Source organism: Paramisgurnus dabryanus, chromosome 1 (assembly GCF_030506205.2).
Source record: "Paramisgurnus dabryanus chromosome 1, PD_genome_1.1, whole genome shotgun sequence".
Classification (NCBI taxonomy): domain Eukaryota; kingdom Metazoa; phylum Chordata; class Actinopteri; order Cypriniformes; family Cobitidae; genus Paramisgurnus; species Paramisgurnus dabryanus.
The window spans coordinates 6470909-6496653 of record NC_133337.1 but is presented as its reverse complement, the minus strand read 5'-3'; the positions used below and the strand labels follow the sequence as shown (position 1 = coordinate 6496653).

The 25745-nt window shown below is 39.1% G+C and overlaps 1 long non-coding RNA gene across 1 annotated transcript; it reads left to right on the top strand.

Annotated features, from left to right (window-relative positions):
- Window positions 1–24264: 24264 nt before the first annotated feature.
- On the top strand, window positions 24265–25439 carry LOC141282700 (uncharacterized). Its single transcript, XR_012337669.1, has 3 exons — window positions 24265–24384; window positions 24820–24956; window positions 25280–25439. It is a non-coding gene; the product is annotated as an uncharacterized lncRNA (long non-coding RNA).
- The last annotated feature ends 306 nt before the right edge of the window (window positions 25440–25745 follow it).

Genomic DNA, 25745 nt, shown 5'->3' with positions numbered 1-25745 from the left:
ACCAACAATTTAGTGTAATTTGTAAGGTGAGAAGTAGCCTCTGTAGCTGTAATGCTAAATTATCTAATGAATCATGCTTTGCTGCTCAGCAAATCTTCACATAATCTTACCCTAACGAAAATTAACCATGGTTTTACTACGGTTAAAACCAGAAAAACATGGTTACTGTGGTAAAACCGTAGTAACCACAAAATAACCATGGGTTTGACAACCATGGTTTTCCAAAACCATAGTTAAACCATGTAAACATGGTTACTACACTTTTACCACAATAAAACCATGGTTTACTGCGTCACTCACGTTAAACGTGTGAGTTTTACGCTTTATAGAAACACATGTGCTACACATAAAGTTCATTTGTTGCTAGTAACAAATCTCTTTTGCTAGTTTAGTTAAGTTAACCTTTACAAAAAAATCTAATGCTACGTGGTTTGAAAAGCGTACTTACCGATGTGGTGGCATGTGGTGGCCCGGAGGCGGTTGTTGTCGTTGTTGAAACATTTTGGATAGCCGCCAGGACGGCTCTGCCGATTGTTGTGTATGTAGTATAAAACAAAGCAGTCACAGTCCAGGTTAACTATCCGTGTGTCTCAATTCGTTCCCTAGCTCCCGAGGTCGTGAATCAGTATATCGTGTACGGTGACCAAAATCACGGTCACCTATCGTGTACACAGGTTCGGGCACTGGTAAGGACCCTAGCTCACTTCACATTGGGACAATGTTCACTTATTTTTCTGTCACGTGGCTGCTTAAGCGCGTTGTAATCACTCACAGCTGTTACTCATCAACAACCGGCAAAACCAACATCTCTCTGACATAATTTTAAAAACAGTACATTGTGAAAAATGCTGTCATTATTCTCTTACATATCTGTGCATAAAATTGGAGGCATATAATTACATTTTAAATGTAATAAATATATTTACAATTTTAAATAAATATTATTATTTTAAATATTGAGTAGATTGTGGTCCCTTACTGTGTAGCAATGTATGTTTATATTTACAACTAAAACAAACGTTTGTCTTTATAAAAGTTCTGTAACATTTCATAAAGTTTATTGAGTTGGATCACGTGATGTTCGGTTGGCGAGCTTCAGAAAAGGTCAGGTGATTTCCGGTTAGGGAACATAGGGACCATCGATGCTCACTGGTTTTTGCGTTGCATTGTGGGAATTTTTAGGGAACGAACGTTCCAGTGCACTGAACGGATTTTGCGATTGAGACAGCCCTTAAAATGGTCGACTCCCTGATCAGTGCCCTGACTACTGAACAAGGGAGGTGATTGAGACACACGCTATATTTTCTTTACTCAACTTCCTCACACACAGTTCTCTTCATCTCCTTCATACATACGTATTCTGTTGAATAACATGGGTGCATAGCGCCACTAACTGGGCAGGAGGTGTATTGCACTATACCACATATTCCTCTCTTGTAAGAAATAAAACTCTGTACTGTAGCACCAGAATATCAGTACTTAATGAACAATATATGTAAACTGAAACAACAAAAATTGTAGAAAATAATAATCTCACATGTAATCACATGGAAAGTATGTATGTAACAAAATCTGTAGAAATGTTAGTCACTAATGACCTAAACATGGAAGAACAGAATCCACAGGTATTGTCAGATCTAGCCTAGCATGTAAACGGAAAGTCTAATCAGTAAGTCAAAATTCAAACTTATGACAAATATACTAGTAAATAAACTGTAGATACAATCTTCAGGGAACAGAGACAAAATAAACATGTTCACATCACTTTTTTTTTTTTTAAATCACATAGTCTCTGGACCATACCGGTGCATGTCGCATCCTTGGAACTCTTGGAGAGAGGGGAAGGGATTGCACAGTTTCGGGTGGTTCAGAGGTGCTTGGCAGCAAACAAGCATCATCGGGCTGTGATGTAGGAACACTCGAATTGGTGGGGGGTGTAGGTGCAAGGTGGATGGCATTCCACACTTTTCCATCTGATAACAGGTAAGTAGCGGGGCCTTTCTGGGCTACCACTTTAAAGGGTTGGGTGAACTTAGAACATCTTTTCGCAATGAACCCAGGCTTGCGGACACGTACAGAAGATCCAACTTGGAAAGTGGATGGTTTTGCACTACGTCGTTTGTCTGTATACCGTTTTGTTTTCTGTTGCTTCATCTGGATGTTTTGTTTCAGGTTTGTATGCTCTGTAAGAGGCAATGTGGAGTGGAGACCTCTGATATGCAGCTTTGTATTGAGTGGTCTACCATGCAGCAGCTCGGCAGGAGACACTGAGGTCATGGCATGGGGAATGGCTCTGTATGTGTGTAAAAACTCAGTGACAAAGGCTTTCACAGGTTTACCTTCGATGTTGGCTGTCTGTAAGCAGTCCTTAAATACTCTGTTGAAGCGTTCTATTTCCCCATTTGCTTGTGGGTAATACACGGAGCTGCGGCAATGCTTGATATCTCTGTCCGCAAGGAAGGATTCAAACTGAGCCGAAACAAACTGAGGGCCATTGTCAGTGACCAGTTCGAGTGGATTTCCTTCTCTACTAAACACAGTGGCAAGAAAGTTCATAATAGTAATTGAGGTAATACCTGAGCTGAAGGCAATCTCAGGCCATCAGCTATAGTAGTCAATGAGAGTTATTGCAAAACGGCAGTCAGGAGGTGCAGCTTGAATAGGTCCCACAATATCCACAGCTACCTTTTCCCAGGCTGCAGACGGAGTAGGCACAGGTTGTAGCGGGGCAGCACGGGTGATAGCAGTTTTGTCATGCTGCAGGCAGGTAGAGCATGACTTAATGGCAGACTCAACCTGTGAATCTATGCCAGGCCACCAATACAAGTCTCGCAGTCTTTGTTTTGTGCGAACAATCCCTTGGTGTGTGTCATGAGCTAGCTGAATGAGCTTTGATTGCAGAGCTTGTGGTACAATCACACGATGAGTGCCGCGAATTATGTAACTATCTTGCACAGCCAGTTCATTCTGGATACGAAAGTAAGGTGTGATGACAGGGTCTAGGTTCTTTGCACTCCTAGGCCATCCTTTAGAAATGTAGAATCTCACCTTCTGTAGCACAGGGCATGCATCACAGGCTCTTGAGAGCTCTTCAGCAGTGACAGCTGCAAAGTCAGCTGACACAACAGCCACCATCTCCAGCTCAGGATCTTGATGTTCTTCTGTAATGGGAAGAGGCAGACGTGACAAGCAATCGGCTGTAACATTCTCTCGCCCTGGTTTGTATTCAATGTTGTAATTGAAACACAACAAGCGAGCAGACCATCGGGCTATTCTCATGCCTGCACGTCCAAGGCCTTTGGTTGAGAGTAAGGTAGTCAGAGGGCTGTGGTCTGTTCTTAAAGTAAAGTGACGACCCCACAAGTAAGTGCACCACTTTTCAGTCGCCCACACTCACGCTAAGGCTTCTTTTTCGATTGTAGAGTACTTGCGTTCACACTCGGTCAGTGCTCTAGAAGTGAATGCAACTGTCTGTTCTGTATGGCCCTGGATCTGTGTCAACACAGCACCAATGCCGTAATCTGACGCATCGGTGGTGACGACTGTCGGCAAGGAAGGGTTGAACAAGGCAAGAGCAGGGCTTGTAGCTATTATGTCTTTAACACGGGAGAAGTTTTCCTGAGCCTCATCAGTCCAATGGAAACCAGTAGACTTACAAAGTAGAGCACGAAGAGGTTCAACAAGTGTGGCATAATTGGGAATGAACTTTGAATACCATGCAGTCAGGCCAAGAAAAGAACGTAGTGACTGAGCGTCATGAGGAGGGGGAGCTTGAACCACAGCTTGGACATGGTCAGGGTCGGGTTGTAGGCCAGAGGCAGAAATGAGAGGCCCCAGAAAGGACAACTCAGACTTTCTGAAGTGGCATTTAGCGGTGTTCAGCTTCAACCCACTCTCTTGTAGGCAGTGAAGGACAGCTTTCAGTCTCGTGTCATGAAGTTCAGGCGTCTCACCATCAGTGTTTGGAATAACACCGTTTAAAAGAACGGCGTTACGTAACGACGTTCATTTTTAAGTAACGGGCTAATCTAATTAATTACTTTTCCCGCCGTTACAACGCCGTTAACGTTACCGGACGTTAAATGCGGTGCGTTACTATGCACTGACTTAACCTGTGTGATCCAAACGCAACCCTGGGTCACACAGCTAGTGAGGAGGTAGGTTAATAACGAGATAAGCGATTATGATTGGCTAAGGCAGAGTAATGTGTTTCATGGTAGCCAATCAGAGCCAGTGTTGTTATACACATGCCAGCGCACGCGCCTGCGGCGACACACACACACAGGGCGAATTCCAATCGAAAGTGATGATCACTATGCCCTATTCCCTTTGAAGATCAAATCTCTTGATGTATAAACTCTAGATAAAGTTGCGCAATGTTGTCTGATAGTGTGGCTAATTAAAATACACTTGGTGATAAAATACAGCGTCTTTTTCTGTTTATTTGGATTTTACATCCCCTTCGCGAAGTGCCCTTCAAGGGCGCACACACAGCATTTGGAATTTACCCACACACACGCAACAGCTAAACAGAGATTCGCGGCATCAGAAGAGATGGCGAGTCAGGAGGAGCAATCCGATGAAAAGTTGGCATTTTCAAGGTGGAGATATAAGCACTACTTCAAATTCATTGTGGTCAAAGCCAGAACGTGCATGTAATGTGTACATTATGTCCGGGAGCGAAGACTTTGTCGACATCCGTTGTAAGCAACTCTAATTTAATGAATCATATTGTTAAACTGTTTACTTTTTTAATGAAGAAAACGAAATACAGCAGCCTATGTTTTCCAGACTATTTATCTCAGTTTGATTTATTTAATTTGCTACAGTTATTGCAAACACACTTTATATTATTTAACTGTTTACTTTTGAAGAAAATACCTGAAGTACAGAATGTCTACCAGACCAGTTGTCTGACATTGGGAGTTTGATTCATTTAATTAAGAATACGACTACAGAGCAAACACACTTTTTGTTGTTTAAAAGTTAACTTTTTGTGAACAAAACACTTGGAAGTACAGGTTGTTTACTTGACCAGTTGTCTCAGGTTGAGAGAGTTTTATTTCATTTAGTTTGCTGAAGTTAAATGCACTTTATATGGTGTAACTGTTTACTTTTCTTACAAAGATAATACTTGAAGTGTAGGATAAAACTCTTGCTGTCTGTTGACGTGCAATAAATATGGAAAGTTATGTATAAACACCTGTCTGTTCTACTCATTTCAACTGACATGTGAAAACTGCTAAAAAAATACAAATTCTTTGACATAACTTATAGCAACTTTTTTTTAACCGTAACGCAAATAGTTACTTTCCCTGGTAACGAGTTACTTTTATTATAGAGTAATTCAGTTACTAACTCAGTTACTTTTTGGAACAAGTAGTGAGTAACTATAACTAATTACTTTTTTTAAGTAACGTTCCCAACACTGCTCACCATATACTATGATGTCGTCTAGATAGCATTGTACACCTTTTTTATCTGTCAGAATCTGAGACATCATCCGTTGGAAGGCACTAGGTGCTGAGGCCAAGCCGTATGGGACCCTTGTAAAACGAAAAAGTCCGTCATGCGTTATAAACGCTGTAAGGTCTCTGCTGCTTGGGTGTAACTGGACTTGATGGTAGGCATTTTGCAAATCGATTGTGGAGAACATTGTTGCACCACGGAGCTCAGTAAAGACTTCTTCGATGTGTGGCAAAGGGTGACTGTCTATCACCACCGCTCTGTTTGGCTCACGTAAATCCACACAAAGACGAATGCCACCAGTCTTTTTCTTCACAACCACCAGAGGAGACACCCAGGCAGACGAGTCAACTCTCTCTATGACGCCTTCTGCTTCGAGTCTTTTCAACTCCTCTGAAACAGCATTACGAACAGCAAATGGCAGTCTGCGAAGTTTCTGCTGAACTGGGGGCACATCAGAACGCATTTTAACTTTGTGGGTAAATCCAGTAGCAATGCCTAAAGCCTCAGTGTTGTTAACAGCAGTTCGATCCTCTGCTGGTGAGGCAGGTGGTTCAATATGTCCATCTTGAATTTGAAGGCGCAGAGCAGTGAAAAGATCCATTCCGAGCAAAGATGTCTCATCACGGACAATGTAGAAGTCTGTTTGTGTGCTATGGTTGCAGTATGTAACAGTAAGGTTAAGGCATCCAAGGACAGGAATAGGTTTCTTCATGTAGGTCACTAGACGTACTGTAGGCTTTTTAAGGGGCATATGCAGGAACGTCTGGCGGTAAACATGCTCTGGAAGGATGGAAACTGCTGACCCTGTGTCTAGAAGCAAATCTGTGTTAAGTAACTGTCCATCTTTTACATGAAGAGACACAGTACAGGTAAGGCATTTTGTCTGTGACACAGTGGAAGAAGGAGTAATATTTAAGACCGTAAGATCTGGCACAGTAACTTCTACCATAAAGACTCAGAAGGCAAGTGAACGTTTGAATGACATTTATTCCATGTTGAATTAAAAGACAGAAATTCAAATCAGACTCAATTAAATGGATGCTTGAGTCTCGTATAGATTCTTTTGGCGTATGCCCCGCCTTTCGTCCGGGTCTAGCTGTAGTCCGGCAGATCCTGCCTGATGTTGAAGGCAGGGGCGGAGCCTACCCCCGGACAAAAGAACAGGGAACAACCTGGTGGTGGTGGGGAGGATGGAGGCGAACTTCAGCTACGACACCTACGGGCAGCAGGAGAGAGTGTTAGTTCAGCGTTTAAATAGTCGGCATTGAGCTGTGATTGGCAAGCCGATTTTATGAATGAATGACGTGGTATTAGAGTCTTCCTGGTAGAACTTACGCTGACGCTTTCATTTCTTGCACATTGCATGTGGAAGCTGAACTGCGACACACTTTGGCAAAGTGTCCTATTTTTCCACAATGTTTGCATTTTGCATGTTTAGCAGCACATGTTGGGTTGTTGGCTAGATGTGAACTGGATCCACAACGGTAACAAGTCTTGCGTTGGGCAGTGTGAGTAGGGCCATTGTGTGTGCGTGTTGCATTTGATTTCGTTGTCGTTCTACGTTTATGTGTGGCAGCACCACCTCTTGATTGAACGAATTTGACTGTAGCCTCAGCTGCTGGAGCCATCGCTTTCGCTTCAGCCACTGCATTTTCAATTTGGGACGGAATTGTAATTGCTTTCTGCAGTGTGAGATCTGTTTCTAAAAGTAGACGTTCTCTAATACATCCGGAGGACGTTTTTTCTATAATTTGATCCCTAATCATGTCATCAGCGAGAGCGCCAAAATCACAGTTCAGAAGCAAATCCCGTAATGCAGCAACATATTGAATAGTAAATTCGCCGTGCATCTGCGCACGCTGACGAAATTTATTCCTCTCCACAACCACGTTCACTTTCGGAACAAAAAAGGCTTGTAAAGCATCACACGCAGACTTGTAAGTTGTACCGACATCCGGAAGTGTAAGAAAAATCCGCTGGCCTTCTGTGCCCAAACAATGAAGCAGCAGCGCACGTTTTCGCTTGTCTGGCATGTCGTTTGCAGAGAGCGCCAGGAGGTAATTCTCAAACATTTGTATCCAAGACTTATAGAAAATTGTCGGCTCACCAGGAGTGTCCAGGAAAGCTGGGGGTTGTGAAATTCCAAGAAAAGCCATTCCTCGTCGCCAATATGTTGTGTATGTAGTATAAAACAAAGCAGTCACAGTCCAGGTTAACTATATTTTCTTTACTCAACTTCCTCACACACAGTTCTCTTCATCTCCTTCATACATACGTATTCTGTTGAATAACATGGGTGCATAGCGCGACTAACTGGGTAGGAGGTGTATTGCACTATACCACACCGATGCTCTCAACTAAAGCCGATTCGTTGGACATTTTGAACGACAGTAACGTTAACGGTTACCGTACCTGGTCGGGGCAGGCGGGCGGGGATACAGGCTCTTGCTGGCAATTAAGCATGCGAACATGACAGAGTGATGACATGATGAGCGAGGACATAAAATTCAGTCAAAGTGAGACCCCTCGTGGCTGGCTATTATTATTGCTACAGGTCCCGCACTTTTCATAAAAATGACACTTGCCTACTCCTCAAATACAGTTTCTCCAAACGTGATTATTATTTTAAGTAGTTATTATCACGACAATCCATGTCCAAGAGTCAATTTCCTCGAATGAGATGGTTTTTATTCGTTACTTATTTGACACGATGCTATAAACACTATTACAAACATTTAATTTCAACATTTATATTTATATTTAACATTTAGATTTCACATTTAGATTTAGATTTAACATTTAGATTTAGATTTAACATTTAGATTTTACATTTATATTTAACATTTAGATTTAGATTTAACATTTAGATTTTACATTTATATATAAATTTTGATTTAGCATTTAGATTTAGATTTAACATTTATATTTAGATTTAACATTTAGATTTTACATTTATATTTATATTTAACATTTAATATTTAGATGTAACATTTAATATTTACATTTAACTATTTAAAATATCTCTAAGTTGACAAATAATTTTGTAAATGTGCTAAAAAGTGAAAGTCAAAAATTAATACCAGTTTTTTAAAAACATTGTTTGAAGCTAAATGTGACAAATGTCAGTGCAGCATAAAACGCGGTTTATACTGTCGGGCGAGATTCTGTGAGCCTTAATAAGTATGTTAAAATGTTGTTTATAACTCTTAAGCAACTAAAATAAGTTCTTGTGAAATTTAAACGGGTCTCAGTTCAGAGAAACGACCGGTCCTGACTCCTGTCACGCTGTTCTGCTGTGCATGCGCAGTCGCGCGTTCTGGTCAAGTTCAGCTGGGCGGGAGGCGCGTGCTGTTTCATGTTTCCCATATGCAGTTCGTGTGTATTTAATCTATTTTGACTTATTTAAGGGAAACTTTGAGACTGAAAAGTTTTAATAAGCTAACCTAAATAGAAAAGGAAATGAATGTTTATATAATAAGGTAAAGGTAATTAAATTACCTCCCTGGGACGTAACAGTTACGTTGCCAGTAAGTTATGAAATTACCAAAATAGTACGAATTTATTACGTAACTGGGACGTACTTGGTTATCTTGCGACGTAAGGAGTCCGTACTGGCGACGTGGTGATTTGGTACTGTAATGGTATACACTGTAAAAAATGCTTGTGAAATCTACAGTTATTAACTGTGTTCATGCACAGCAAATAACTGTAATAAAGTTCACAGTGGATTACAGTGCATTCAGTGTGAAATCACAGTAGTGTTTTTAAACAGTAAAAAGGTATGTGCTGTAGAAAATCACAGTAAATAAAATATCCTGCAAAGATTCACAGTAACCAGCAATGTACTGTAGAGACTCACAGTAACCAACATTGTACTGTAGAGACTCACAGTAGGGGTCAGCAGGGGCGAAAGTAAAATTTTTCAGAAACACTTAATTTTAAAAGATAAAGTTTTAGACAGATATATTTTTGCTGTGATCAGTAACTCAAGTGTGGACTATGAATTCCAGGTGAAATTTTGGAAACAAAATGGCCTTAGACTCTGTCAGCAGGGACGAAAGTAACACACAAGTGGCTCAAAAGCAGAACAGAACAAGATAGATTTTTGTGTTACACTTGTTTTTAGTAAATAAACATGATCTAGTTTATATGTATTTTCGGTTAAATTTTGGTTTCATCAAATGTTTCTAAAGCAACCTGACAGTACAAACTTGAATTGTTGAAAAAAACAAACATTTTTAACAGTTTGAACACAATAAAATTAAATCAAATAAAAAAATATAAATTTTCAACATAATGCAACAGTACTGGCAGTAGGAGAAGAGTAACAAGTGTTACTTTCATCCCGACAGGAACTCCTGACATTTAAACCTGATTGACTTTTATTTTTAAAAACTCTGAGAAATCAAACTTCATGATGTGTTACAGCACATTTAAATTCTGTAAATGTATTTAAGTCCAGTCAACAACAATTTTTGTTAGCAACATGCTGATGTCTAATCTTATTCAGGATACACAAAATAAATCGAAGAAAATTATTTCTTCAATAATCTTTGTTGGGAATACATTTTAAAGTACATTTATTATATTATATTTGAGAATTATGCTAGTAATGACAAATTAGATTTATTTTCTATTTCTTTAAAGGAGAAAGTCACTATGATTATTGTTTTGTCTACAATATATGGTACACACAACATTCCATTAAATATGCTACCACACTGAAATAAATTGTGGGTTACACTTAATACTTATACAACTATAAATAAGTTTTCAACTATGTCAACCAACTTTCACTAATTTGCAACTATATCTCAACTAACTGTCTAAATGTCCTTAGAGTATTAGTAGACTGTTAGGGTTAGGGAAGAGGTTAGGGTTAGTGGAATAAGTTGACATGCACCTGCAAAGATACTTATCACAATATCATCACAATAAAGTGTGAATAGATATTAAGCAGACAGTCTACTAATACGGTAAAGATTGGTAGGATAAATAGTTGCAAAGTTACTTATAATTAGTAAAATGTCTAAAGTGGACTATCGAAAAAAAGTGTTACCAAATTGTATTGGCTGACTCGTCATGTTGCTTTGAGTATAATTGGTTAATATGACTGTCATTCAGTAAACTGGCCAATGACTGCTGTGTGAGCACTGGTTTAGTTTGAACAAACTGAGGGTGCATCCCAATTCAGGGTCTGGATCCTTTTAAGGCCGCGGACTTTGAAGGCAAGGCTCAATATTTGAAGGCAGCAGCCTCTAAACTCCACGAAGTGAAATGAAATGAGACGGTCTAGCCTACGGGGGCATCACTTGCTTTTCCCGCCCACTACGCTTGTCACTGGGACACAAAAGCTGAGACCTATCAGACTTTTAAAAATAAATATGGTGGCAGATTTTTTTATTTTACTTTAGAAAATATAACACATTGATGCAGATTAAACTATCCAACAGTATGTAAAATTCACCAACCTTAGAAATATACAAAAGCAAAACGCAACACACAACATTGCAGCAATAATATTAATTTACATCACTAAAACATCATTTATAATAGTAAAACAGACACAATGACCTTTAATTAGCAAAATATACAATTTTATTTAACTACAGTTTTGAATGTTTATTTAAAATACCCAGACTTCATATTGAATTTTGGGATAGCCAAGGCTGTGAAGGATACATCTATGGATCCTCGGTAGGGCTGTAACGATTTATCGTGCAAATGCACGTTTTCTCAATTAATGAATTTGCATAAATTACGGTGAAATGCCGCCACATCCAAAAGCCAGGGGGCGCTCTCGTGCAGAAACTAACTTTGTGCCACAGAAGAAGTAGGCTAGCATTGCAAACGCTGTTCCAGGAAATGTCTACAGGAATATTTATATTGCTGTTCTTCAAATAGTTTCAGGTATTTTCATGAAAATAAAGAATATTTTGAATGATTTTGAATGGTTTTGTTTTATTTTGAATGAATATGATTTTTGATGCATAATCAGCCAGGTCTTTATAATGGGACAAGCTATAGCGTTACAGCCCTAACTCGGTTTCAGTGGGGAAAAGGCCACAGTAAGAGGCTTTTATATGAAGGAGCCTTCGAATTGTGACAGCCTTCGTCACAGCCCGGTGATGTCATTTGCCTTCAGATATGGCCTTGGAAGGCCACAGCCCCTGAATTGGGATGCACCCAGTATGTCAGTTTAAAGGGCGATTTATAGTCGTGCGTAGGTCTGTAGCCTGTGCATAGCTCTGTGTAGCCTGACGCACACCTCACAAAATTTTTAACAGCGCGTCAGATCTACGTGGACCACAAGTGCTGTGATTGGTCCACCAGAACCCCTCCCGTCAGGTAAAAAAACTGCGTCAGGTATTTCCGTTTGAGACGGTGAAAACAAAGATGAGCCATGTTGAGGAGTAATTTAACTCAAACTGCAACATAAGTCGCTGTTTATTTACTTCCATCATTGCTGGTCTTCTCAAATTATACACAACAAGTTGCTATTTCTTCTTCGTTTGTGGGTTAACTTGCTTAGCTTCTTTTTCTGTGACGACTTCTGCTGCTACTGTGGTTACATGCGTGATTACTGCCAACTAGCGGTTTTGCGTGTGTTTGCACGTCGACGCGGACGGCGACGCAAAAGTATAAATGAAAACCGACGCGGAACCTACGCCGTCGCGGCTACGCCGTAGGACCTACGCACGACTATAAATCGCCCTTACAGTTTACTTGTAGTGTACTTTTGATTTATAATTAATTATTTTGTTTTATTTACAGATTGTACTAAATTATATTTAGATATTTTTAGATTGTAACAAAAGTTTAAGATGTTTTAAGATACATTTCTTGGGAATTCATACTTTTTCATCCAAATTAAAATGTTATTTTACAAATGTTAGCATGCATTTATTGAATGTATTTGACTGTAAAAAAATCTTTTTAATTTAGTACATATCTGTGAAACAGTAGCATTTTCCCTCAAATCAGAAAACTTATTGTATTGTTTTGAAATTTAGCATATTTAAATTAGATCATTAACGTTGTGACATGATCACAAAAGATACATGTTTTACCACTCATTATATTGTGACTTATGTATATTTGAGTTTAAATTAGTTTTACATGTTTTCTTAGCCATTTTATCCTTTTGCTATTTTATGTGTGTATGTCTTTTATTTTGCTTCGTCTACCTGTCATGTGAGGGGGTCACATGACATGGAACTTTGTATAAAAGGAAGGAGCAGGAGCACATGGTTAGCTGACGCTATAGCTAAAACAAGCGGTTGCTGGTGTGTGGAGTTTGTGTATTTGGGCATACCTGTCCAGTTACGTTTTATGGACTTTGGATATCACTTTCTTGGATTTTATATACACAGTGGAAACTTTGCACATTTGGACTTTTAACACGCTTGGACTTTTATATTGTTTTAGATTTGTTTTTTGTATTTCCTTCTTTTAACAGTCTTGAGTTTTTAAATAATTGTAACTCAACCTTTAAGGCTGGCCATTACAACTTTATTTTAACATTGATGAATGTTTACAGAAAATAACTAACCAATCAAATGCTGTAGGGAAAACCACAATGAACTATATATTAAAAACATATAATCTCTGCTTAGTTACTTGTCAATGACTGCCAGTAAATTACTGTGGAAAAAAAATCACAGTAGTTACCTGGCAGCCATTGACAATAGTAATTTACTGTAGAAAAGAAATCACAGTAGTTAACTGGCAGCCATTGACAAGTAACTTACTGTGGAAAAGAAATCACAGTATTTAACTGGCAGCCATTGACAAGTAACTTACTGTACGGAAAAATCACAGTAGTTAACTGGCAGCAATTGACAAGTAACTTACTGTACGGAAAAATCACAGTAGTTAACTGGCAGCAATTGACAAGTAACTTACTGTACGGAAAAATCACAGTAGTTAACTGGCAGCAATTGACAAGTAACTTACAGTACAGCAAAATCACAGTAGTTAACTGGCAGCCATTGACAAGTAACTTACAGTACGGCAAAATCACAGTATTTAACTGGCAGCAATTGACAAGTAACTTACTATAGAAAAAAAACACAGTAGTTAACTGGCAGCAATTGACAAGTAACTTACTGTGCTTTTTCTAAAGTAAGTAACTTGTCAATTGCTGCCAGTTAATTACTGTGAACTTCACAATATGTTTTTTACAGTGTAATGAAATTACCTCCCTAGGACGTAACGTTGCCAGTAAGTTATGAAATTACCAAAATATTACCAATTTATTACGTAACTGGGACGTACTTGGTTATCTTGCGACGTAAGGAGTCCGTACTGGCGACGTGGTGATTTGATTCTGTAATGGTAATGAAATTACCTCCCTGGGACGTAACAGTTACGTTGCCAGCTGGCAAGTCATGAAATTACCAAAAATGACCAATAAATTACGTAACTAGTACGTCGTGTGTTAGCTGGGATTATATTTAACAGCCATTACAAAAAACGCAAATAAAAAAAGCTTACTACTGCAGTTAGCAATTATTTTATTGTTTGTGCTGTATTATTTTATGAGCAGTCCGTTTAAACTACATACATATACTACTATACCGTTACAAGTTTGCAACTCTTCAGGTTAATATGGGATTGCCATGGAAAACAATGTCCCTGAATCGTTATGTGTAACAACGTGTTCCATATTTTGTGCATAAAACAGATTTAATAGACGAATGCTTCCTCACACACTTACCGGTAGCTGCCTGCATAATCTTGCACATGATCGCGTCTCGTTCAGGCTGAGCTTTGGCGACGGAAGCGCGAATGATGCAGCACGAGTGTAGACAAACCAATCATAAAGCGAAGTAAGTTAGAGAGGCGGGACTAAGGAAAGGTAAAGCCAATCATATTAGCGATGTGAATTTTGGAGGCGGGACTCATCTGTTAACCGTTTGTGTGCCACAAATAGCGCTATATAAGAGTTTAAATCTCATTTAAATGATTCCTGAATAAATTCATGTTAAATTAAATAAGCAACAAGTAAAAAAACACAAGACACAGACAGACATCAGTTGTTATATGAGTAAAGATCATATTATTATTTTTTTTAAACCACCCCAGAAAAAAGGGCACTTTCTCTCCAGGAATAAAAAGGGCAGGTGCTCAAGCCCCCTTTGATGTCTATGTGTGCACGTGCCTGCCCCTCCCCAAATCAAAATGAATAATACATTTGATGTGAGCTAAGAATACACAGAGACATTTTTAAACAGTTTTATTTATTGACATGCAAAAATACACTAAATAGTATAGATGAATGTCATTCTGGATTATTGGTGAATAGCCACTATGTTCAAACAAGACTGTAACATTAGGGAGAAGTGGCAGAGTAATGATTTTGACTGCCATCCCATACTGCAAAAAGCATCACTGACTATTTTAATTATTATGGGCATAAAATATGAAAGAAATCAAACAATGTGTGACCCCTATCATCATCTGACCTAAGTCCTATTAAAGAGCCTGTTTAGCATTAGAATATGAAAGATCTGTGAGGTGAACTGCACTTTAATTCGAAACATCAACTTAGGGATCCAATACTAGCATCAAGTATCAAGTGAAATAAAAGACAAAACCTATACTTATATACTTATAAGTTTTAATGCTTAGGAGAACGTCAGGTTACGACTGTAACCATGGTTCCCTGAGATAGGGAACGAGACGCTGTGTCATGGTAATGACATTATGGGGAACGCTATGCAGCGTGACGCACGTGAATATTCTTTCCAACTAGGTCTATATATAGACGCCGGCGGATGACGTCATGTGACGTTGCAACGCGAAGCTATAAATAGCCGGAGAAAATGTAGCTCAAACAGCTTCTGCTAAAAAGAAGCGAATGCTACAGGCACAAGGAGTTATGGCAAAGGGAAACAGCGTCTCGTTCCCTATCTCAGGGAACCATGGTTACAGTCGTAACCTGACGTTCCCTTTCAAGGGATACTTGACGCTGTGTCATGGTAATGACATTATGGGGAAGGAGATACCCACTACGCCATAATTAATTGTGACTGTCTGTAAGTGTGAAGGTGTCTACGCACAACTTAAGACATAAAGACCTGAGATCCAGGTAGAAAAGGGAGGTCTAAAATCATAATACCTCATAAAAATGTGTGGGGGAGATCATCCCGCCACACAACAAATATCCTGCATGGAGGTTCCTGACAAAGGGGCCAGATAAGACGCCATACTCCTAGTCGAGTGTGCCCTAATCCGTAGAGGTGAAAGCATATTGCTCACCTCATACGCTATAAAAATACCCTCCACAATCAATTGTTGATTGTTTGTTTAGAGGAAGGATGTTCTCTCTTGGAGAACCAAACACAGACCAAAGGTTGGTCGGATCTTCTAAGGTGGAAGATCTATTAATGTAAACATCTAAAACCCCTCAGGGCAAAGAAGATGTAGCCTCTGTTGATCCGCTGACTCTTGAGGAGAAGGATGAAAAGCCTGAAAGACCAATGTTCTAGCCACATCGCTAGGAACCTTGGGAACATAACCCGGTCTCGGGTGCAAAAGCCTTAATTTTTCCTGAAGCAAACTCCAGGCTAAAGAAGAAGCTGATAAGCTTGAAAGTTGCCCACTTTCCTCAGAGAAGTGATGGATAATAAAAAGACTAACTCCAGTGACAGAAACTTATCTGTACACAAGTCAATGGGTTCGAAAGGTGCCATAAAGAGCCCTTTTAGAACTACTGCCAGGTCCCATACTGGAACTCTGATTTGAGCAGGAGGCCTCATCCTAAATGTACCACGCATAAAGGCATGAAGGCAGAGATAGCCGCAGCATCTACTCCGATAGTAAATGGATATAAACCAGATGAAAAAACGGTATTGTAAAAATTCCAGAACTGAAGCCAATGGGCAGTTTGGAAGTAAATGTTTGTCACTACACTGAGTAGTGAATAATCTCTATTTAAAATAGCCTTAATGTCGTCTGGAGCGAACTCCAGGCATGAAGAAGCTAACACAGTCTCACCCCATGTCGTCAATATTTGACGACACTTGACCATTCGTCATATGTTGACGCGAAGGGTATACCTTTCGCGTCATTTTTTGACGAACTGGGGACTTCAATACTATTACGTCCGTTGCATTCTCTTTCCTATTTTCTTACCATTTTCGCGTCGGTTTAGGGTTAGATTACGCAAAATTAAACAGTCTACGCGAAATTAAACAGTTGTCACCTGGCGTTGGGGTTAGAGTTAGGTTTGGGTAGGGATGTCATTATGTAAATCTAACCCTAAACCGACGCGGAAATGGTAAGAAAATAGGAAAGAGAATGCAACGGACTTAATAGTATTGAAGTCCCCAGTTCGTCAAAAAATGACGCGAAAGGTATACCCTTTGCGTCAACATATGACGAATGGTCAAGTGTCGTCAAATATTGACGACATGGGGTGAGACTGGGTTGAAGAAGCAGCTGATAAGCTTGTTAGTCACTCACTCTCCTCAGAGAAGTGATGCTACTACCCATAGAGCCCTCAGGGATATGAGTGTGAAACCAGAAATAGCCTCAGCATATACTCAGGGTATAAACCGGATATTGTAAAAATTCCAGAACTGAAGCCACTGGGCAGTTTGGAACTAAATATTGGTCACTACAACAAGTAGTGAATAATTAAAAATAGCCTCAATTCATCTGGAGCGAACACCAGGCATGAATAAGAAGCTGATAACCTTGTAAGTCACTCACTCTCCTCAGAGAAGTGATGGCTAATAAAAAGGCTAACTTCAGTGACAGAAATGTATCTGTACATGAGTCAATGTGTTCGAAAGAGGCCATGAAAAGGGCTTTCGAAACAACTTCAGAGAGCCCTTAGTAATAGGAGTATAAAAAACAGAGATAGCCGCAGCCTATACTCTGGTAGTAAATGGATATAAACCGGATGCAAACCGATTTTGTAAAAATTCAAGAACCGAAGCCACTGGGCAGTTTGGAAATAAATGTTTGTCACTAAACAGAGTAATGAATAGTCTCCATTTAAAATAGCCTTAATTTCGTCTGGAGCGAACTTCAGGCATGAACAAGAAGCGATAAGCTTGTAAGGCACCCACTCTCCTCAGAGAAGTGATGGCTAATAAAAAGGCTAACTTCAGTGACAGAAATGTATCTGTACATGAGTCAAATGTGTTCGAAAGAGGCCATGAGAAGGGCTTTCGAAACAACTACAGATATAGTCCTTATTAATAGGAGCATAAAAACAGAGATAACCGCAGCATAAACTGTGGTAGTAAATGGATATAAACCGGATGAAAACCGATTTTGTAAAAAATTCCAGAACTGAAGCCACTGGGCAGTTCGGATCTTAAATCTGGAGTAATCTCCATTTTAAACCATAATTGTATTCTGGTAGAGAAGGCTCTCGAATAGTACGGGCTCTACAACCTCGGTTGAGAGACCCTGATTTACAAATTGGTCTAAGAACCATGTTCGAGCTGACCATTACCGGGTTACCAAAAAACCAGATTAGTTTGTTCTTGACAAACTCTCGCTGAAACTCCCGGGAGCAGAGTGGTTGGGGGAAAAAACTTTACAGACGTCGCCTCAGCCACGTCTGTACCATAGCATCCAGACCCAACAGGGCTGGATGTGAAAGGGAAAAACCACAATGGGCAATGAGTCGTCCCTCGAGACGCAGATAAGTCGACTTTGGCTCGACCAAACCAATATCAGATCTCCATCACCACTTCTGGGTGGAGTCTTTATTCCCCCGGCCTCAGCCCCTGCCTGGACAGGGTGTCTGCTCTCACATTTTGGACTCCAGGGATGTCTAAATGACAAAAAATTTCCTGTGAGACCAAAGGAGAACCTGATGCGCCAGTCTGTATAGACGGCGCGACCTCAGGTCTCCCTAATACTGGATGCTGCTGCCAACCGACCTAACACTCTAGAAAGTGCTTTACAGTGTAAAGTTGGCCTTATCTGATACTAGACACTAATGCCAGGATCGAATCTGTGTGTGCAGGAGACATATTTGCCTACATCTTCACTGAGTCCCAAGTTACCCAAAGAAATTATATTTTCTGCTAGGGTGTTAAAATGCCCTTTTTGGCGTTGTTCCGTAGCCCTAGGCGGTTCATATGAGCAAGGACGACATCTCGATGCCGAACTGCCATCTCTCCAGACTGGACTTACACTAGCCAGTAATCTATGTAATTAAGTATTTGGATCCCTTGAAATCTCAGAGGAGCAAGGGTTAAATCCATGCATTATGCGCTGTGGAAGAACTACGCTGAACAGCAGAACCCGATATTGGTATGCTTTGCCCCCGAAAGCAAACCTGGGAAATTCCAGATGCAGCAGGAGGATAGATATATGCATAGGGTTCCTTTAAATGTATCATGACGAACCAGTCCTCAGACCTGATTGACACCACAATAGAAGGAATTGTCATTTTTAGAATTGTATCTCCTCAGAGATCGATCTAAATAGGCCTCAGCCCTCCATCCTTCTTTGGTACAATACCTCTAGCAGCCATTTTGTGACATTTTATAATTTTTCTCCACTCGTGGAAAAAAATACACTAAAAGGAGATTGATTCCGGAAATCGAATGCTCACTGCCCTGAAGCGGAGGACCGGCAGGGCACAGCTGAGCTACTAAAATGCCCTATTGTTCTGTTTTATATGTCTTTTTTAATGGAGACAAAAAATAGGTCTTCTTTAATAAAGACGGAACATAAGGGTTTAACAAACTATGTTGTATGTGAGGGCACATCAAGCGCAGGTTTTATCTGCGCTCTCATGAGGGGTGCCCCAAAAGGCAACGTGTGAACGACAGGTCCCCTTTAACGCAGCCTTATGATTTTGAGACAATGACTGCTCTCAGATCAGTCTTTATATGCCTCTGTGGTTGCTGGTTGTTGTTTCGTCCCCCAGGCTCTCTGATGGAGAGGGGGGGCACGAGAGATAACACTCTGTTTTTTTATTATCTGTATGTTGTGTAAAACTGATGCAGATTCTGGGGGGAAACCACGTCGAGGAAAAACCCCTTTCTTTAGTAGCACGGAGAGAAAAGTCTGCCGCTCTCCTGAGCTCATCTAATATTTCAGGATGTTTACCTTTAATTTCATCCAATAAATCTGCTTGATATACGTGAAGAATGCTGATATTGCGAAGGCAAGCTCCAGCGCAACCCGCGACCATATAAACGTGTTTATCTATTTATATTGTTGCTGTCTCTCGCAACAAATAAACCGCGAGAAACTTTCAATACGGGGCATTTGCCGTTTCTGGATTATTTAAAAACCCCCAAAATGGTTGAGAAACTCGCTGATGTGTTTAACAATAAATGAGAGGAATCTGCATGGTCTTCCGTTTAACAACTTCTCAGTGTAAATCAGAGAAGAAAGTGAAACCTCTTTCGTCAAGTTCACTGGCAGCCTTCATATTTTGATCTGGTGCCGGCCAGTCAATATTAAATTGTTACAGCCGATCGGGTCACAACATAATTCTTCGTAACATGGAGAAAAGGTATTATCAGTAAGCACGCCCGCCGACAGGGGGGGACAAACGGGTCTGTTGTCCCGGGCCCAGGATGAGGGGGGCCCAGAACTGGAACCTATGGAATAATTCAGTGTTTCCCATACATTGATTTATCTGTCACAGAATCAACACTGGCCGCAACAAATAGATTTTTCATGATTCCCATTTACATTTTAATTTTACTATTTATTCATTGTAGCGAGCGCTCAGTTGCATGCAGCACCTCAACAGCGCGCGCCCCCTCCCCTCTTGCAAGCAGCGCGGCTCTCTCAACAGTCAAAAGTATTTTAACTCCGCGTTCCTCTGTGTACTTTCTTTTTCGCGTAAACGTCAACAGTCACGGATGTCACTGATAGAGAATATGGCTGATCGAGTTTATCATGAGTGACTTAACAAAAGGTCAGCATTACCACACATACCCGTTCTGGTGTGAGTCTGTTTCTGAGCTCTCTCCCTACCTATGATGCGGTATGCTCGTGCACGTGTTTTGTAGTAACAGCAACCGTGTATTTCTGAATTTGCAACAAATTGTCTGCGCTATACGCGACATACAATAAAACTTCCACTCGTATTTAAAATAAAAAAGCGCTCATAACACAACAACACTGATGAGAAGAGCAACATCAGTACAGCCTCAATGTAAATGTATGATGATTTTGTCAGATGAGGGCGCGTTTTTAGCAGCAGTTATCTGTCTCTCAAAATCCTGTGGGAAACACTGCAATTGGTGAAAAATTAAGAAAATAGGCATATTTGTGGAAAAAAATCTAATATTTGAGATACATAAAACTTTTTATTTGTTTTCTTCCTGTACTTGACATAGTGGTCAAGAAACCCCCCGCTCAACACAAAAATGGTTTGGCCACTGATCAAAATTTTATGATGTCATTTGATTTGAAGTTCAGTGCGCTCAAAATATCCGGTCAGACTCAGCACAAGTCCGGTGCTCAGAAAAGAAAAGAAGAAAATAGAGGTTTTCAAAAGAGGGGGTTGACGTTATATGAATAAAAGTTATTTTGTGTCAGTATACAGTGTCAGTACTACATTTAACTACTATATAAATGTTGAATACAATGTATAATAATGCAATATTCGTGGGTCATGAATCTGATAATGCCAAATGTCTTGTTACCAGTAAAAAGTAGGGGGACCGAGGGGCCCTCTAAGATTATCTTGTCCCTGGCCCAGGGAAGACTGTCAGCTGGCCTGTCAGTAGGGGTGGGCGGTATGAGCAAAAATTCATATCAAGGTATTTTTCACTCTTCAGCCGGTATAACGGTATTACAGTATGTTGCCATATGAGATAAAACTTGGAGTCACACTGTAGTAAACCTTAGTTAAATTACGGACAAAATTTGTATTTTTCACCTTAAGTTACTAATAAGTGAGGGATTGGACATAGACATGATTTTTTTTCTTTTCCCATTTTTTCCTTTAAAAGCGCAATTGTGTGGATGGGTGGACTCATCTTCTTATGCATATTGTCACTAATATGGGAAGTATGAAAATATGGAAATTATTATGGTCATTTGCTTGTAGGCTATTACAATGTTTTACGCTACATCCAACAACTTTAAAGCTGTGTGCTGTGTATATCTGGTGTCTGTTTGATTTATAAATATACAAAGAACAAGATTTTCTTTTTGTTGTTAATATGAACATCTGATGGGAGATGCCATCTCACTTTAAATTATTATTAATCCCTGAACGCATTAATGAATGCAGTTTATTAATACAAGTTAGTTATATTAATAAATGTATTTATTCCATTTAATTGCATTTAATTTAATTAACCAGCAGATTCACATTGCCAAAAACACTCCACTCATACGTTTTTATGCGTAAATATGCACTATGTATTGTTAAATAGCCTCTCTAATTAATAAACCTGCATTAAGAAAACGAAATTTACCATTAAAGGCTGTTTTTAATGTGTTTGGTACGTTGCTTACGTTATCCGCTAAAGCACTCTGAAAGCGCTATTCATTTAACCGTTACTCCTCAACCATTTGCGCTATCAAAAAAGGAATGGTTCCTAAAAGAAGATAAATTGCACTTTTTGCCAAATTATGGTTTATTGCGGTAATTTCTTGTTTTCCGTCCTCCAATCGCTTACCTGGAGAGCGCCTGCAGGGCGCAGTAGAGAGAGCAGATCTGAGTGAAAAGGGAGTACACCGTTAAACGACTTTTGAAGCAGTGAGGTAAAAAAAGCCTTCTAAATGTATAACACTGTTGACGCGCTGTTGGTGCCTTGGGACTCGACAACCCGACTGTTTAAGTTGATTTTCAATAAAGCAGTGTTGATTTTGTTCGCTTCTGGGTCCTGTTATGTTTCAGAACCTGGTAATGCTATAGGTAAGCCACGGGCTTGTTTCTCGCCAAACTCGCTGTATTCAGATCACAACACCTGAAATATAGTCTTTGGCAGGATTTGCGTGCACTATTATGTGCATCCTCTTAAAAAAATGATGATTAAAAATGGATTGAAGTGCGATCGGAGCCTTTCGTTTTGTGTTTCTGTGGACAGCGCATCTCGGGAACGGAGGTATGACTTGACTTGGGTAAACTCCCGCGGGGTCTTAAAAAAATAACATTCATAAAGTTAAATTTAAGTCCTAGGATGAAGATCTGGGCGTTTTAAGGCCATAGATATAACTTTCTGAAGGTTAGTTTTTTGTAACACCCCGCGGGAACCCTGAAAGTGCAAAAATAGAATTTAAAATATGTAACGCTGTATCAACGGTTTTGCAAAATCCATATCATGGCGTGACACCAGGGGCGCCGTTAGGGGGGGTGCAGAGTATGCAAGGCATATGGGCCCATGAGTACGCTAGGGGGCCCCACCGTCATCACTTTTCCATTTTTTTTTTGTTGTACACGTTTAATTATTAACACTACAGTAAAATGTAAAGTAAATGAATATAAAACTAATGTAAATGACTTTGTGATAAGTAAAATTGAGACACTTTTTAAAACAGCGTGCAAGCTAGTAGATGCAATTACATATTTGGCGGTTCTGGTGGTTTTTAATTTGATTGTGCAGGTATGGATATGGGTGGGTAGGCAACATTTTGGTTTGGGATCAGGGATGCAATCCTTTTAAGTTACCACAAACAGTCGAAAGCCCTACTGTTTGGCATTTCAAGGTAAGATCTCACATGCCACTTAAAAGCGCTCATGCTGATCCGTAAACCGTAAAATGTTTCATGAAAAATAAAAATATTTGTGTTAAAACAAAAGGACAGCAAGGCCTTTATTTAAGGAAATATTAGGATAGCGACTGCTGAAAAATAGGCCATTGCATTTCTAAGACGGACAATTACTTAATAGGCGTAGTTAAAAATATTATTTTCTGCAATTGTGGACTCTTTATTAAATAAACATGAAATAGGAGAATTGTCTTAGCCATTGTAATTGAGTTAAATTTTAAATGACTAAGTGCTGGTTTTAATGTGACAGCGCATAATTTTCAAAGTGAAAGTGATTCATTTTTATTCAGGTTTGCAACGGAGGTTTAGCCCTTAGTGCAGCTATTATAAACGCTATATCAGATTGTTTTAATATGTATCCGAATAGAGAATGTCTGTTCTATATTTATGTTTAAGTATTGTTTTGTTAAAATATTGTTGTAATGTTGTTACTGTTTTGTTTCAATTTAATTCGATTATTAAGACTGTAATTTTAAACGCTATATATTGGGCATTGTAATGGATTAAAGGCTAATATGACGGTAAAAATAGAGTGAATCATAAGACATAATTTTCGAGTTTAATTTAAGTTTTGTTTGCTACAAATGTTTGCTTAAAATAAATTTCGTTTAATATAATTAATCTCTTAATTTTAATGAATGTTTTGTTGATAAGTGTTGTGAATATAAAGAAAAAGAACATTAAAGAGCACCAATTATGCTAATAAATTAGCACGTTAGCACCTTATTGTAATATCCCATAGTACATACATGTTATTAAAACTTGAACTAATGCACTGTGAGTCTTATAAATTGCTTACATACCTCACCGATTTCTGCCAGTCTGGAAAACGCTCGGTTTAGTTCCTGTCTCCGCCTCCCAAAATGTCTAGCGTATTCGGATTGGTCAGATGACTACTCAACTGTTATTGGTCAACTGGGTTCGGCGTGTGTTTGAAAGGTTACGCCCCTGACTACGCGTGGGTTTTCCGGTTCTGACTGAGAGTCACAGGCAACGTAAACAAGCGCTATATTTCTCTATAAACGATAGTGTCTGTACTGCCTTACCACTTCAAGCTCGATCCAGAGAGTTCAGACGGCCGTTACGATATAAACGACCTCCGTCAATGAACGCGATTGGATTTAACTTTTTTAGGTGTCCTTAGCTCTGCCAGAATGCTAAACGAAGACGAAAATGTGTTGCAAAGACATCCAAAAGGTAATTATAACGTACTACATTACTTTGCAAACTATATGGAAACACCAAATGTAGCACATAGAAAGTATTTTTTGAAATGATTATAAAACTATTTCACTTATTAACATTATTTTACTATAGTAAACTTTATTATAAAAGCCTGCTTACATACTATATTACTGTGCAAACTATATGGAAACACCAAATGTAGCACATAGAAAGTATTTGTTGAAATGATTATAAAACTATTTCATTTGTTAACATTATTTTACTATAGTAAACTGTATTATAAAAGACTGCTTACATACTATATCACTGTGCAAACTATATGAAAACACCAAATTTAGCACAAAAAAAGTATTAATTGCAATGAATGTTAGTTCTACATTATTTTACTATGGTAAACTTTATTATGAAAAACCGCTTACTTATAAGTGCTATGTTTTTACTTATTAGGTTTTAAGGAGAATGCAACATGTTCCAGGGCCTCTTACCTGCGTGATTCATCATCCAGGTTTTGCACAAATTGTCTAAATCCCTACACACAGAACATTTATTGTACCGACTATAAGCCTTTGAGGTGCAGGACTAGAGTAAGTTTTATTACATTTTTAAACCAATAACACTAAAGTATCATTATAGTAACAAAGTACCCAAAAGAACAAAAGATGTAACTTTAAAGAAAATATAATAGTCAGTCAAAAGTTTTTTTTATTTATAACAAATATATATTTAAATGTTAAACAATATACAAATAAACATACTTTAGTAACCATATTGTGCTCTTGTTTCAAAAATTGTTCAATTCATTTCTTACAGCTATCTATTCAGATAAATGGCATATCAAAGCTTTGTCAGCTGGTGCTATTTAAGACGACACTAAAAGGTTATCATCCTGTCGTGTGTTGTTCTCCAGATACGCTTGGAGCTTCCTGATCAGATCGGTCACAATTTTGGCTTTCGACGACCCCTGCACTGAAGATGGCATGCAATCACGTCCTCCTTTGAAGGTCTCTCAAACTGTGATGCCAGGTCCATTGGAATCAGGGTTTCCTTCAGCTTATCTTCAAATACCTCATCAATCACATCCTCCACATAACTGTAGAAATATTGCAGTCAATAAATCTTTTGTTTTGATCATTTATTTCCCTGCTTCATACATTAAGTTTTTAATTATGAATGTATTTGAAATAAAACATTACTGCTTACGGTATGTCACTTGTGTGTTTTGGGAACATAGCCTTGTACTTTCCCTCTCCTGCTTTTGTTACGGCTTGGTGACATTGTAATGGATGGCTGCAAGGTACAAATACCTGTAAAATATAAACAAGCAATTAATTTATTGTAAAAGTAAATACTACTTTATTTAACACAGTTACTAA